General features: G+C 43.4%; 1 protein-coding gene and 1 pseudogene across 2 annotated transcripts in view; both read left to right on the top strand.

The window, feature by feature from the left end:
- The window catches only part of MAEA (macrophage erythroblast attacher, E3 ubiquitin ligase), a 182,014-nt gene that overhangs the window by 73,443 nt on the left and 94,988 nt on the right, over positions 1-13,583 (top strand). The gene's annotated exons all lie outside the window — the stretch shown is intronic.
- Positions 56-4,487, top strand: LOC126954834 (uncharacterized; annotated as a pseudogene). The gene has a single exon (XR_007725735.1). The product of XR_007725735.1 is annotated as an uncharacterized LOC126954834 (transcript).

The raw sequence follows: 13,583 nt of genomic DNA, 5'->3' as shown, positions 1-13,583 counted from the left end.
TGCAGGGGACAAGGGGTCACAGATGGAGGGGCCTAGGTGAGGCTGCCAGGAAGGGATGATGTGGTTGGTGGATTGCACAGGCAGGGACCTCACTGGACTTTCCTATCTGCTCTGCATGGACAGGCAGCCCAGAAGGCAGCAGGGACATGCCACTCCCTCTTTCCCCAGGGAAGCTGGGGACAGACGGGTCCCAGGCACTCCATCCTCTGCAGCAAGTCAGGTTGTGATTTACTGGGCATTGGTGAATAAAATGGAGAGGCTTCTGGGGAGAAATTCCTGGCTCCCACGTGGACTGGCAGAGCTCAACAGGCAGCCACGTGGCTGAGTGTCCAGCAAACATCACATAAGGCTTTGGGTCCTGTAGGTGAGGCTGCCCTGAGCAGCAAGCTCAGTCCAGAAGAGCAGTTCCTCTCCAGGATCCATTTCCTGCGCACTTTTATGTCCAGTGTAGCTGGAGCAGAGCTCGCTGGAATTCCACAGGCAACTAAGAACGGAGAGGGATGCATGCCAGCCAGGGATCCACCGTCTTCCCCATCAGCACGCCCCATGGCCTCCGTCTGCACAGTGTCCCTCTGCACAACTTATCAGTGCGTTATCACGACTCTTATTTGGCCCTGGCCCGTCCCACTGTCCTGGCTTGTTCCAAGTGCTTCCTTCTCCAGCTGTGATTCTGGCTGCAGAGCTGTCTGCTCCCCACGTTGGGCAACTCCAGCCAAGATTCCTACACCCAAATGTGACTGTGTTGCTCACAAAGAAGCCTCAGCTTTGTGTGCACCCAGCCGTGTGCACAGCTCGTCCCAACCCCAGTGGGCGCTGCCTGCCTCTCCCACTTCCAGTCCTTGCCATGATGAGCAGATGACCCCCGCCCTCCAGGGTCAGTGTTTGGCTGCTCTTGTGCCTGCCCACCTGCCTCCCTGTGCCTGGGCCTGTCATGTGCCTGCACACAGGAGGGTCTCGTGGCGTTTGCCCTCCACGGATGGGCTGTCCTAGGAGCTGCTGGAGAGTCACCTTGGTGGGGATGCCAGAGGCCTGGGCACCAGGTTCCCCCCGGCCAGCCTTCATTCCCACACGGGGTATTTTTGTCCATCACGTGGGACAACCTAGGATTGGGGGAAAATTCAGTACACTCTGAAGCAGCATCGGCATTTTGGATGGATGAATGCTGCTTCATGCAACTCCAGGTCAATGGACTATATTATTCAACTCGGGTATTTATGAGTGCTCCTGTGTACCAGCCACGTGTGAAAGAAAAACTCCAAGTTACTTGACACCAGGACAAACCAGGTAGATCACTGCGTCTGGTTCCTCCTCTTTCTGCTAACTCTCCTGGACCACCGTTCTGATTTCTGGCAGAGTCGGGGGCGAGCTCATCAGTACCCAGAGCGTCTGGTGTGCAGCCAAAGGCCCCCATTTTATCAGTCGGTGTGTTCAGTATCACACTCAGGACAAGGGCCACCCTATTACTTCACATACCTCAAATACAAAAAGTGCCTGGGAACGTTGATGAGGTGTTAAAGGAAACCACTGGTGTTGTCAGTCATGTACACACAGAAAAAAAACAGTCATTTTTAAAAATTTATTTTGAGACAATAGTTTCGCTCGTTGCCCAGGCTGGAGTGCAATAGTGCAATCTCAGCTCACTACAACCTCAGCCTCCCGGGTGCAAGTGATTCTCCTATCTCAGCCTCCCGAGTAGCTGGAATTGGAGAACACCCATCACCATGCCCAGCTAATCTTATGTATTTTTAGCAGAGATGGGGTTTCACTGTGTTGGTCAGGCTGCTCTCGAACTCCTGACCCTCAGGTGATCCACCTGCCTCAGCCTCCCAAAGTGCTGAGATTACAGGCGTGAGCCACTACAGGCGTGAGCCACTGCGCCCGGCCAAAAACAACCAAGAAATTTTTAACAATAAAATGACCAACAAGTAAACTTGAAACAAAAATGGACAAATATCTAAAATATTTAAAAATATATGTATTTTAATTGGCAAATAATAATTGTATATATTTGTTTACAACTTGTTTTAAAATATGTATACATTGTGGAATGGCTAAATCAAGTTAATTAACATGCACTAACTCACACACTCGTTTTTTGGTGTGGTGAGAACACTTAAAATCTACTCTCAGCAATTTTCCAGCACACGATATATTGTTACTAACTATAGTCATCATGTCCTACTATAGATCCCTAGAACATATTCCTCCAATGTAACTGAAATGTATCCCTTGACCAACATCACTGCCCAGCCCCAGTGCCAGATACACACCATTCTACCCTCTGCTTCTGTGAGTTCAGCTTTTCTAGATTTCATCTGTAAGTGAGATCATGCAGCATTTGTCTTTCTGTGCCTGGGTTTTTCACATAACGCCCTGGTTCATCCATATCATCATATATGGCAGCATTGTCTTCCTTTTTAAGGCTGACTGGTGTACCATTACATATACACACCACATTGTCTACCTAAAATATTTTTAATACAACTGCTGAACACTGCCACATAACTTGTATAACTGCTATAAGGGCTTGGTTTTCAGCCATAAGATGGGAAGAGAAATAACATCTACCTGCAGGATGACTGCAAGCTGTAAAGTGCCACAAAGCCCAGGGGAGCCCAGAACCGCCACTGCAGGACAGGTCCTCTGGAAGCGGACAGACCTGCCTTGTTACTTTAGCCCTCTAGAGTCCAGTTTAGCCAGTGATGAAATGAGTACAAAAGAACACCTTTCTTGTAGGATTGCAAAATGATACAGAGGATGTCTTCATCCATTCTGTGCTGCTATAACAGACTACTACAGAGTGGGTAACTTATAGTTTACAGAAGCTTGTTGGCTTATGGTTCTGGAGGCTGGGAAGTTCAACCTCAAGGGGCTGCATCTGGTGAGGGCCTTCTTGTTGCATCTTCACATCGCAGAATAGCAGAAGGGCAAAGAGAGAGAGAAAGGAAAGGGTGCTGAATGCACCCTTTTATAAGAAGCCCACTCCCATGATAACAGCACCAGCCCATTCAGGAGGGCAAAGCCCTCATGGCTGAATCGCCTCTCAGAGGTTCCACCTCTTAAGATCATCACAATGACAATCAAACTTCAATATGAATTTTGAAGGGGACAGTTATTCAAACCAGAGCAGAGAGGGATGGCAAATGTTCTGAAAATGAGCCTAGAAATTGATCTTAGAAATAGTGCAAAAGTAGATTTCCACTTCTGTCTTTACCTGTGATGGTCTAACCCTAAAAGCCTCCCAGAACAGAACTTGTGAACACAAGATAGAAACAACAAACTTTTGATGCACAGCTGAGCTCACAAGGAGGTCAGGGATGTGACAGGAACCAGAGACAAACAGAAGACTGAAAACCAGGTCTTGAAGTGTGATAGCCAAAGGGCAGCAGCCCGGGAGAATGTTGATCTGGAGCCTCGGGATTTAAGTCTCCATACTCACATGGGAAAGGAGACGAGGCCTCCCTGGACCCACGTGAATCGGGAACTGGAACAAGGGCACTCAAAGGGTTACACCCTCAGGAGAGATGTGAACAAATGTGCCCACAGAAATAGGATGAAAATAGGAAGAAAATAGGATGGTTCTGTGTTTGCCTGCCTGTTGTGGTTCTGTGAGACAGAAACAGTTTTGTTGAAAATTGATAATCAGGACTCAGAGTCTCATTAGACTTCAGGTATTGAATTTTTCTTTTTTGAGACAGGGTCTAGCTGTGTTGCCCACGCTGGTCTTGAACTCCTGGGCCCAAGTGATCCTCCTACTTTGGCCTCCCAAAGTGCTGGGATTACAGGAATGAGCTACCGTGCCCAGCCTAGGTATCAAATTTTCACAGGTTTCACAGTCCAGGCCTTACCACCCCTGCAGCAAATAACTTGATATAAAACCTGGGCCCAGGCCAGTAAGACCCTTGATGCCCATGACAGAAGCAGGCACAGTGATAGAAGCAAAATCACATAGACATTCTCAATCTAGCCCCCTCCAATTCCTACCCATAAAACCCACTGAAGATGAATTTACAATCATAAAGTACAAGACATGCAAAGAAAGAACCACATGAGGGAAGTCAACAGATGTGTGAAAGCAGGAACGGACTCCCCCACCAAAGGTCTTCAGAAGGTGAATCGAGCAAAAAAGAGAACATTAATTAAACATGTTTAACATGGTTAAGAATTACAGTAATAAAAGAAGTAAATGAGGCTGGGCGCGGTGGCTCACGCCTGTAATCCCAGCACTTTGGGAGGCCAAGGTGGGTGGGTCACCTGAGGTTGGGAGTTCGAGACCGGCCTGACCAGCAAGGAGAAACCCCATCTCCACTAAAAATACAAAATTAGCTAGGCGTGGTGGCGTATGCCTGTAATCCCAGCTAGTCGGGGGGCCGAGACAGGAGAATTGCTTGAACCCGGGAGGCGGAGGTTGCGGTGAGCCGAGATTGTGCCATTGCACTCCAGCCTAGGCAACAAGAGCGAAACTCCATCTCAAAAAAAAAAAGAAAAAGTACATGAACAAGAATACGATTGCAAGGGAATGGGGGAAGAATAGGCAGTTTTGAAGAACTAAATGGAATATCTAGAACGGAAAACCATACTTGCTAAAATTAACTCAATGAGTGAGTTAAAAAGCAATTTAGACCCAGCTGAAAGCTGAATTTGTGATATATGCAGAAATTACTTCTGGTGTGAGGCAGAGAGCATGATGACAGAATGAGGGGATCCCAAACATCTTTGAGAGTTCCGTTCTGAATGATTAGAAGAATGAGGAAGCAACAGTATTTAAAAAGATAATGACAAGAAAGTTCTATACTTCATGAAAAATGTGAATCCTAAGATTCAGGAACACTGTGAGACTTGAACTGGGGGAAAAAAAATGAAACTACACTTCTACATTTAGGAGTAAAACTACAGAATACAAAAGACAAAAAAAAAATTTAAAGTGAAAAAGAAAACCACTCAGATTACACCAAAAGCAGTTATCATGAAAGCAGCCTTATCAATTACAATGATAAAAGCCAAGCAATATTCAAATATCTATTTTTTTAAAGTCTCAAGATAAAGTAAGTAGTAACACAGTATTCTATACATAGCATTATTTGTTATCTATTGGGGCATAATAAAATTCCCTAAAACTTTGCAGCTTAAAAAACATTCAGTATCTCACCATTTCCATGAGTCAGGAATCCAGGCATGGCTTGAGTCCTCTGCATGTTGGCTTCTCCCGAGACTGCAATTAGGACAATGGCACAGCATCTGTGGTGCCATCTGAAGGCTTGCCTGGGGAAGTCTGCATCTGAGCTTACTCTTCATGGGCTGTTGGGCAGAGGGACCCTAAGCTCCCAGCCATGTAGGCTCTCCCATGGAGCAGCTTCTCTCAACAAAGCACGCCTGACAAGAGGACAACACACAGTCTTCTAGGAAGAAGAAAGCCACAATCTTTTTTAAAAAAAGCAAAGCAATATTTGTGTAATTGCCACTTGGTTTGGAAAGTGGAACACTGTGTCAAAAACCCCTCCAAAGCCCCACCAGTAACTGCCCTCCTCCTTCTCCCCAGTGCAACGACTGCCCTCACTTCTTTTTTTCAACTTTTAAAGTTTGTGGTAAAATGCATATAACTTAAAATTACAACCTTAATCATTTTAAGTGTACAGTTTGGTGGTGTTAAATACACTTGTGATGTGCAACCATCACCACCATGCATCTGTGTAGAACTCTTCCCATCTTGCAAAACTGAAACTCTGTCTCCATTAAACAATAATTCCTCATTTCCCTTCCCCTGGCCCTGGTACCCACCATTCTACTTTCTGTTTCTATAATTTGACTAGTCTAACCACCTCATATAAGTGGAATTCTGTAGTAGTTGTATTTTTGGCAACTGGCTTATTTCACTTAGCACAGTGTCCTCAAGATTCATCCATGTTGCAGCCTGTGTCAGAATCTCATCCCTTGTTTGTTTGTTTTGTTTTGTTTTTTGAGACAGAGTCTCGCTCCGTTGCCCATGCTGGAGTGCGGTGGTGCGATCTCGGCTCACTGCAACCTCTGCCTCCCAGGTTCAACCAGTTCTCTGCCTCAGCCTCCTGAGTAGCTGGGATTACAGGCGGGTGCCACCATGCCCGGCTAATTTTTTGTATTTCTTTTTAGTAGAGATGGGGTGAATCTTATCCCTTTTTAAGGCTACATAGTATCCCATTGTTTATACCACATTCTGCTTATTCATTTATCCATCAATGGGCACTTGGGTTGTGATATGGTTTGGCTGTGTCCCCACCCAAATCTCATCTTGAATTTTGGTTCTCACAATTCCCATGTGTTATAGGAGGGACCCAGTGGGAAGTAATTGAATCATGAGGGCAGGTCTTTCCCATGCTGTTCTCATGATGGTGGATAAGTCTCATGAGATCTGATGGTTTTACAAAGGGGAGTTTTCCTGCACAAGTTTTCTTCTCTTGTCTGCCGCCATGTGAGATGTGCATTTCACCTTCTGCCATGATTGTGAGGTCTCCCCAGCCTCATGGAACTGAGTCCCATTAAAACTCTTTTTCCTTATAAATTACCCAGTCTTGCATATGTCTTTATCAGCAGCATGAAAATGGACTAATACAGGTTGCTTCCATGTTTTAGCTATTGTGAATAATGCTGCTATGAACATGTGCATACAAATATCTCTTTGAGACCCTGCTTTCAATTCTTTGGGGTATATGTGCAGAAATTCAGTTGCTGGGTAATTCTACTTTTAATTTTTTGAGGAACCTCCATACTGTTTTCCATCATAGATGTACCATTTCACATTCCCAGCAATGGTGCAGAAGGGTTCCAGTTTCTCCACATCCTCACCAACACTTGCTATTTTCTAGAATTTTTGTGTGTTTTTTTGTTTGCTTGTTTGTTTTATTAATATAGTAACCAACCTAATGGTGTCAGGTGGTATATCATTGCAGTTTTGTTTTGTTTTTTGTTTTTAAGACAGGGTCTCACTCTGTTGCCCATGCTGGAGTGTAAGTGGTACAATCATAGCTTACTGCAGACTTGACCTCCTGGGCTCCAGTGATCCTCCTACCTCAAATCTCCTGAGTAGCTGGAAATACAGGCATACACCACTATGTCTGGCTAATTTTAAATTTTTTTTTTTTTAGAGACATGACGGGGGTCTCACTATGTCATGCAGGCTGATCTTGAACTGGGCTGAAGCAATCCCTCAGCCTCTCCAAGTACTGGGATTACAGGTTTGAGCCACTATACCCTCGCCTCATTGTAGTTTAGATATGCATTTGCCTAATGAATGGCGATGTCAAACATTTTTTATATGCATATTGCCCATTTGAGTACTTATTTAGAGAAATGTCTATTCAAGTCATGTGTCTATTTTTGAATCAGCTTGTTGTTTCGTTGTAGAGTTTTAGGAGTTTTCTACGTATTAAGGATACTAATTCCTCATCACATATGCAACTTGCAACTATTTTCTCCCATCTAGAAAGTTGCCTGTTTACTCTGTTCACATTGTCTTTTGCCCGTGCTTTTGTTGTCATATCCAAGAAATCATTGCCAAATCCAAACTTGTATAGCTTTGTCTTATTGTTTTTTAGAGTTTTACAGTTTTAGGTGGTACATTTAGGTCTTTGTAGTTTGTATATGGTGTGAGGCAAAAGGTCCAACTTTATTCTTTTGTAAATTAATGTCATGTTTTCCCAACACTGCTTGTCAAAAAGACTATTCTTTTCCCCACTGAACGGTCTCAGCACCTTGTCAAAGATTATTTGACCATATATGTGAAGGTTTATTTCTGAACTCTGTGTTCTATTTCATTGACCTATGTGTCTGTCTCTGTGCCAATGTGGTACTGGCATAAAGACAGACATGTAGGTCCAGGGTGCTACACTGGCATGAAGACAGACTGTAGATTACTATATTATTGATTATAGCTTTGTAGCAAGTTTACCAGATTACTAAATTATTGATTACTGTAGCTTTGTAGTAAGTTTTGAAATCAGGAAGTGTGAGTCCTCTTTCTTTTCTTTCAACATTGCTTTCGCTATTTGGGATCCCTTGAGGTTCTATATGAGTTTTAGGATGGGTTTTTCCATTTCTGAGGAAGAAAGACTTTGTGGTTTTGATGGGATTGAATTAAATCTGTTGATCGCTTTGAGTACTATTGATATCTTCCAATCCATGAACATGGGATGTGTTTTCATTTATTTATGTCTTCTTTAATTTCTTACTGCAACTTTTTTGTAGTTGTCAGTACAGAAGTCTTTCACCTCCTTGGTTAAGCTAATTCCTAAATATTTTATTTTTTTGCTGCTACTGTAAGTAGGATTGTTTTCATAATTTCCTTTTCAAACTGTTCACTGTTAGCTAGCATGAACAATGTATTGACTTTGTATCCTGCTACTTAGCCGAATTCACTTATTAGTTCATTTATTTTTCATGCCTGATTGCTCTGGCTAGCACTTTTAGTACTATGCTGAATAGCAGTGAGGAAACAGGCACCCTTCCTTGTGGGTTTTTTGTATATGACTTTTATTATGTGATGTCGAGGCAGTTTCCTTTTATTCCTAGTTTGTTAAGTGTTTTTCCTTAAATCATAAAATGTGTGGAATTTTGTCAAATGCTGCCTCTGCATCAATTCAGATGGTTATGTGGGGGATTATTTTCCCCTTCTGGAAATGTCGTGTATTGCACTGATCCATTTTCAATTGAGCCATCTTAGTACTCCAAGAATAAGTCACACTTGGTCGTAGTGTATAATCCTTTTAATATGCTGCTGAATTAGGTTTGCTAGCATTTTGTTGAGAATTTTCACATCTATATTCATCAGGGATGTTAGTTCTGTAGTTTTGTTGTTTGAGACAGGGTTTTGCTCTGTCACCCAGGCTGGAGTGCAGTGACACAATCTGGGCTTACTGCAACCTATACCTCCTGGCTCAAGCCATTCTCCTACCTCAGTTTCCTGAGTAGCTGGGACTACAGGCACATGCCACCATGCCCAGCTAATTTCTGTATTTTATGTAGAGATGGGGCTTCCCCACATTTCCCAGGCAGGTCTTGAACTCCTGAGCTTCCACCTCAGCCTCCCAGTGCTGGGGTTGCAGGCATGAGCAACTGTGCCTAGCCCTAGTCTGTAGTTTTCTTTTAATTTTTTTTTTTTTTTTTTTTTTTTTTTTAGAGACAGGGTCTTGCTCTGCTGCCTAGGCTGGAGTGCAGTGGTGTGATCATGGCTCATTGCAACCTGGAATTCCTGGGCTCAAGTGATCTTCCCACCTTAGCCTCCCAAGTAGCTAGGACTACAGGCATTCACCACCACACCAGCCTATTTTATTCTTTTGTAGAGATGGGGTCTCAATATGTTGCCCAGGCTGGTCTTGAACTCCTGGTTTCAAGTGATCCTCCTGCCTCAGCTTCCCAAAGTACTGGGATTACAGGTGTGATTCACCACACTCAGCCCAGTTTTCTTTTCTTATAGTGTCTTTGTCTGGCTTTGGCATCAAGATAATGTTGGCCTCATAGAATAGTTAGGAAGTAGTCCTTCACCTTCAGTTTTTCTGAAGCGCCTGAGAAGAATTGGTATTCTTCATCAAATATTTGGAAGAATTTGCCAGTGAAGCCATCAAGTCCAGGGCTTTTCTTTGTCAGATTTTTGATTACTGATTCAATCTCCACATTAGTTATAATTCTGTTAAGACTTTCTATTTATTCCTGATTTGTTTCTCAGTAGATTTTGTGTCTCTAGGAATTTGTTCATTTCACCCATGTTATCCAATTTGTTGGCATACAATTGTTCATAGTACTCTCTTACAATTTTTTTTTTAAATTTCTGTAGAGTCAGTAGTAATGTGCCCACTTTCATTTCTGATTTAGTAACTGGAGTTTTCTATTTTCTTAGTCCATCTAGTGAAAGGTTTGTTAATTTTTTTGACCTTTCAAATAACTAACTTTTGATTTTATTGATTTTTCTCTATAATAGTTTTTCAATTCTTTATTTCATTTATCATTCTCTAACCTTCAGTATTTCTTTTCTTCTGCTAGCTTTGGGTTTATTTATTCTTCTTTTTCTAGCTTCTTAAGTTGTAAAGTTAGGTTGCTGGTTTGAGATCTTGCTAGTGTTTTAGTGTAAGCATTTATAACTATGAATTTCCCCTGTGGCACTGCTTTTGTAGCATCCTGTAAGTGCTGGTCTGCTGCGTTTTCATTTTCATTCTGAGTATTTTCTTATTTCCCTTGTGATTTCTTCTCTGGTTTATTGGTTGTTTAAGAGTGTGTTGTTTAACTTCCAGAAATTTGTGGATTTAACAGTTTTACTTCTGTTACTGATTGCTAACATTATCCTGCTGTGGTTGGAGAAGAGTTTGTATGATACCTACATTTTAAAATCGATTGAGACCTAATTTGTGGCCTAACAGATGGTGTATCCTGGAAAATGACTCATGCTTATTTGAGAAGGATGTGTATGCTGCTGTTGTTCTTGGTAGAATGTCTGGATGTGTGTTAGATCTAGTTGACTTATTGTGTTGCTTAAATCCTTTATTTCCTTACTTATCTTCTGTATGATTGTCCTATCCATTATTGAGAATAGGGTATTGGAGTCACCAACTATTATTGTAAAACTATGGTAATATATGTCTTTCATACCTGATAGATTTGATAGTTTTATAATTAATCAGGTCATGAAAAATTGAAGAACCCAATGAACAAGCATGATTCTAAAGATATATATACCCCAAATTGAATAATTCATTATTTTCAAGCATATATGGAATGTTTACTAACAAACAATGAACACATTACCAGCCCACAAAACCAAATCTCAAAAGATACCAAAGAATCTATATCACATTGGTCATGTTCTCTGACCAAATGCAATGACAACAGAATAAGAAACAATCACCAAACATTTGAAAATGTAAAATCATAAAACCACATTTGACTAATAGCCCAAAGAATGAATCACAGTGGGAGCTGAAAAGATTTAGAACTAGACAATAAGAAATACTACATATAAAAATTTTTAACATGCAGCTAAACCCAGGTGCCTTCAGGTCATGAATGGACTGCAGGGTTCAGAGTGGTTGAGAACTTAGCATTAGTGGTCACTTTCTACAAACAAGGAGTCCACACATGAGCCTCCTCCCTCCGTGCCTATATCCAGATGGAATCCTTGGAAAGCTTTCTCTTCCTCATGCTCCCCACTTTGCTGTGAAGTCTTTAAAATTGTTACTTCTCATCTCTGCTCCCATTCCCAACTTCTAGGTTTTGCTCAGATAGTTTTCCACTTTTCTCATCAGATTGTTATCTGGCATCTTTTGCAGCACATTGACATCCATCTTCGTAAGAGTCCCATGGAGCACACCTGTCACCAGGAGGGAATGGGGCGTGGGACTCTGGAGCCAGATGCTGGGTTTGACTCTAAAACGTCCACTCACCAGCTGGGTGACTGTGACCAGAAGCTCATCTTCTCTGGGCCTGCTTTTCCTCTCTTGGAAATAGAGATTATGATGGCAAGCACCTTCCTCATGAGTAGCTGGAGATTTAAGAGAATTGACGTAAAAGGGAGATTATGATATGCCTTCCCCAGGGGTGGTTGGGAGGGCCAAGTGGGTTGACGGAAAATGGATGACAACACCTTGTGGTGTTTGCAAGAGAGAAGTGGAATGATGAACCATGGAGATTATGATAATCCATCTCTGTGGATTTGAAGAGCCAGAAGAATATTGATTGGAATTGAGATGACGATATGTCTTCCTCATGGGCAGTTGGGAAAGTAAAATCAGTCATAGAAAATGGAGATTTTGGGCTGGGCGCGGTGGCTCACGCCTGTAATCCCAGCACTTTGGGAGGCCAAGGCGGGCGGATCACGAGGTCAGGAGATCGAGACCATCCTGGCTAACACGGTGGAACCCCGTCTCTACTAAAAAATACAAAAAACTAGCCGGGCGAGGTGGCGAGCGCCCGTAGTCCCAGCTACTCGGGAGGCTGAGGCAGGAGAATGGCATGAACCCGGGAGGCGGAGCTTGCAGTGAGCTGACATCGCACCACTGCACTCCAGCCTGGGCGACAGAGCGAGACTCTGTCTCAAAAAAAAAAAAAAGAAAGAAAGAAAATGGAGATTTTGACAATTGATTATTCAGGGAGTCAAGTAGGTTCGTGGAAAATGAGAATATTACAAGAGCTCCCTCACTGTAATGGGAGAATGCAAAATGAGTTGAGGTTATGCTGAGATTATGACAGGCCTCCTCTGTGCGTGTTCCGGTGGAAGTCATGGGTTGATGCATAATTGAAATTTCTTTCCTGTGCATGGTTGGTGGGCTGAACTAGATCAATGGGATGATGAAATTATAACAGTGCTGTCCTCTTGGAAGGTTGGGAAGGTGAAATGGGTTGATAGAAAATGGAGATTATGACAACATGGGCGTTTGAAATGGGTTGATAGGAGGTGAAAATGAGTACACTCCTTCCTTTTGTGTGATGGAGAAGTTACAGTGGGTTGATGGAACATTGAGACAATGCCATATCTTTTTTGTGGTTGTTGGTAGGGTCAGGTAGGTTCATGGACCAAGGAGATGGTGACATGTTTTCTGCGGGTTGCTGGGAGGGTGAAAAGGGTTGAGAGAATGTGAGTTGGGAGATTAGTATGCCTCCCTTTTGTGTAGTTGGAGGGTAAAGTGAGTTGATGAGGTGATGGGGATTATGACCTATCTTCTGTGGGTGCTAAGATGATGAAGAGGGTTGAGAGAAAGTGGAGACTGGACAATGGCCGTAGCTACATAGTTTCTTGGGATTTTCTTTATCTCTTTTCTCATGGTCTCACTTTGGCTGCTACAGCTCCTAACATTGAATATTCACCCTGCCAGGCCATATGCAAAGAGTGATGCCCGATTCCCACCCTTTGCCTTTTTTTGGCTAAAGAGATGCAACTTTCCCAGATATCACCTGGCTCCTACGGCAGACATCACCTCAGGCCCTATTGGCCAGAACCGTGTCAAACCCCCAACAGTCCTAGCAAAGGGGAAGGGGAGGCTCATCACAGGCGTCCTTCAGTCCTGGCACATTCCCTGAGGACAGACTGACTTCCTCAGAGCCCGTCGTATCAGGAGACTGGAACAATTTCCATTTCCATTTATTAGTAGTATCATTATTCTGTGCAGAAGAAACAGGCTGCTGCTGGGAATACCAACAACGTTTGCAACAGAAACCGAGGAGGTCGAGGAGTAAACGTCTAGGCACAAACCGGATTGTCTTCTTGGCTGTAGAAATCACCATGACACCAGCGTTGCCAGCAAAAGGGGCTGAAGTCTTGGCTGCTGATTGCAGCCATGGGAGTGGACGGACGACAACACAGGACGTGGGGCGGGTGCTGTTTAGGAGCTAGCAACATCCACGTTCTCAGGCAGGTAGCCCACTTCCCTGTTGCCTGGCCCCTGGGCCAGAACCTTCCTCCTCCTGGAGTTTGGTCTCCTGTGTCCTGGCCCAGGCACTCGAATCCCACCCACGTGACACCTGCTCTTCCTTTTGGTGAGGTCCCCATTCCTCAAACCCAGGGGTATGACCTTCAGAAGCTCTAGCAGTGGAGGAAATGGCTGAAGCATGAAGCTCTCAGCCAGGGT

The sequence above is a fragment of the Macaca thibetana genome, chromosome 5, assembly GCF_024542745.1.
Source record: "Macaca thibetana thibetana isolate TM-01 chromosome 5, ASM2454274v1, whole genome shotgun sequence".
In the NCBI taxonomy this organism is placed as follows: Eukaryota; Metazoa; Chordata; class Mammalia; order Primates; family Cercopithecidae; genus Macaca; species Macaca thibetana.
Note: the sequence above shows the minus strand (reverse complement) of the source record. Positions and strands in the feature narration are given on the sequence as shown.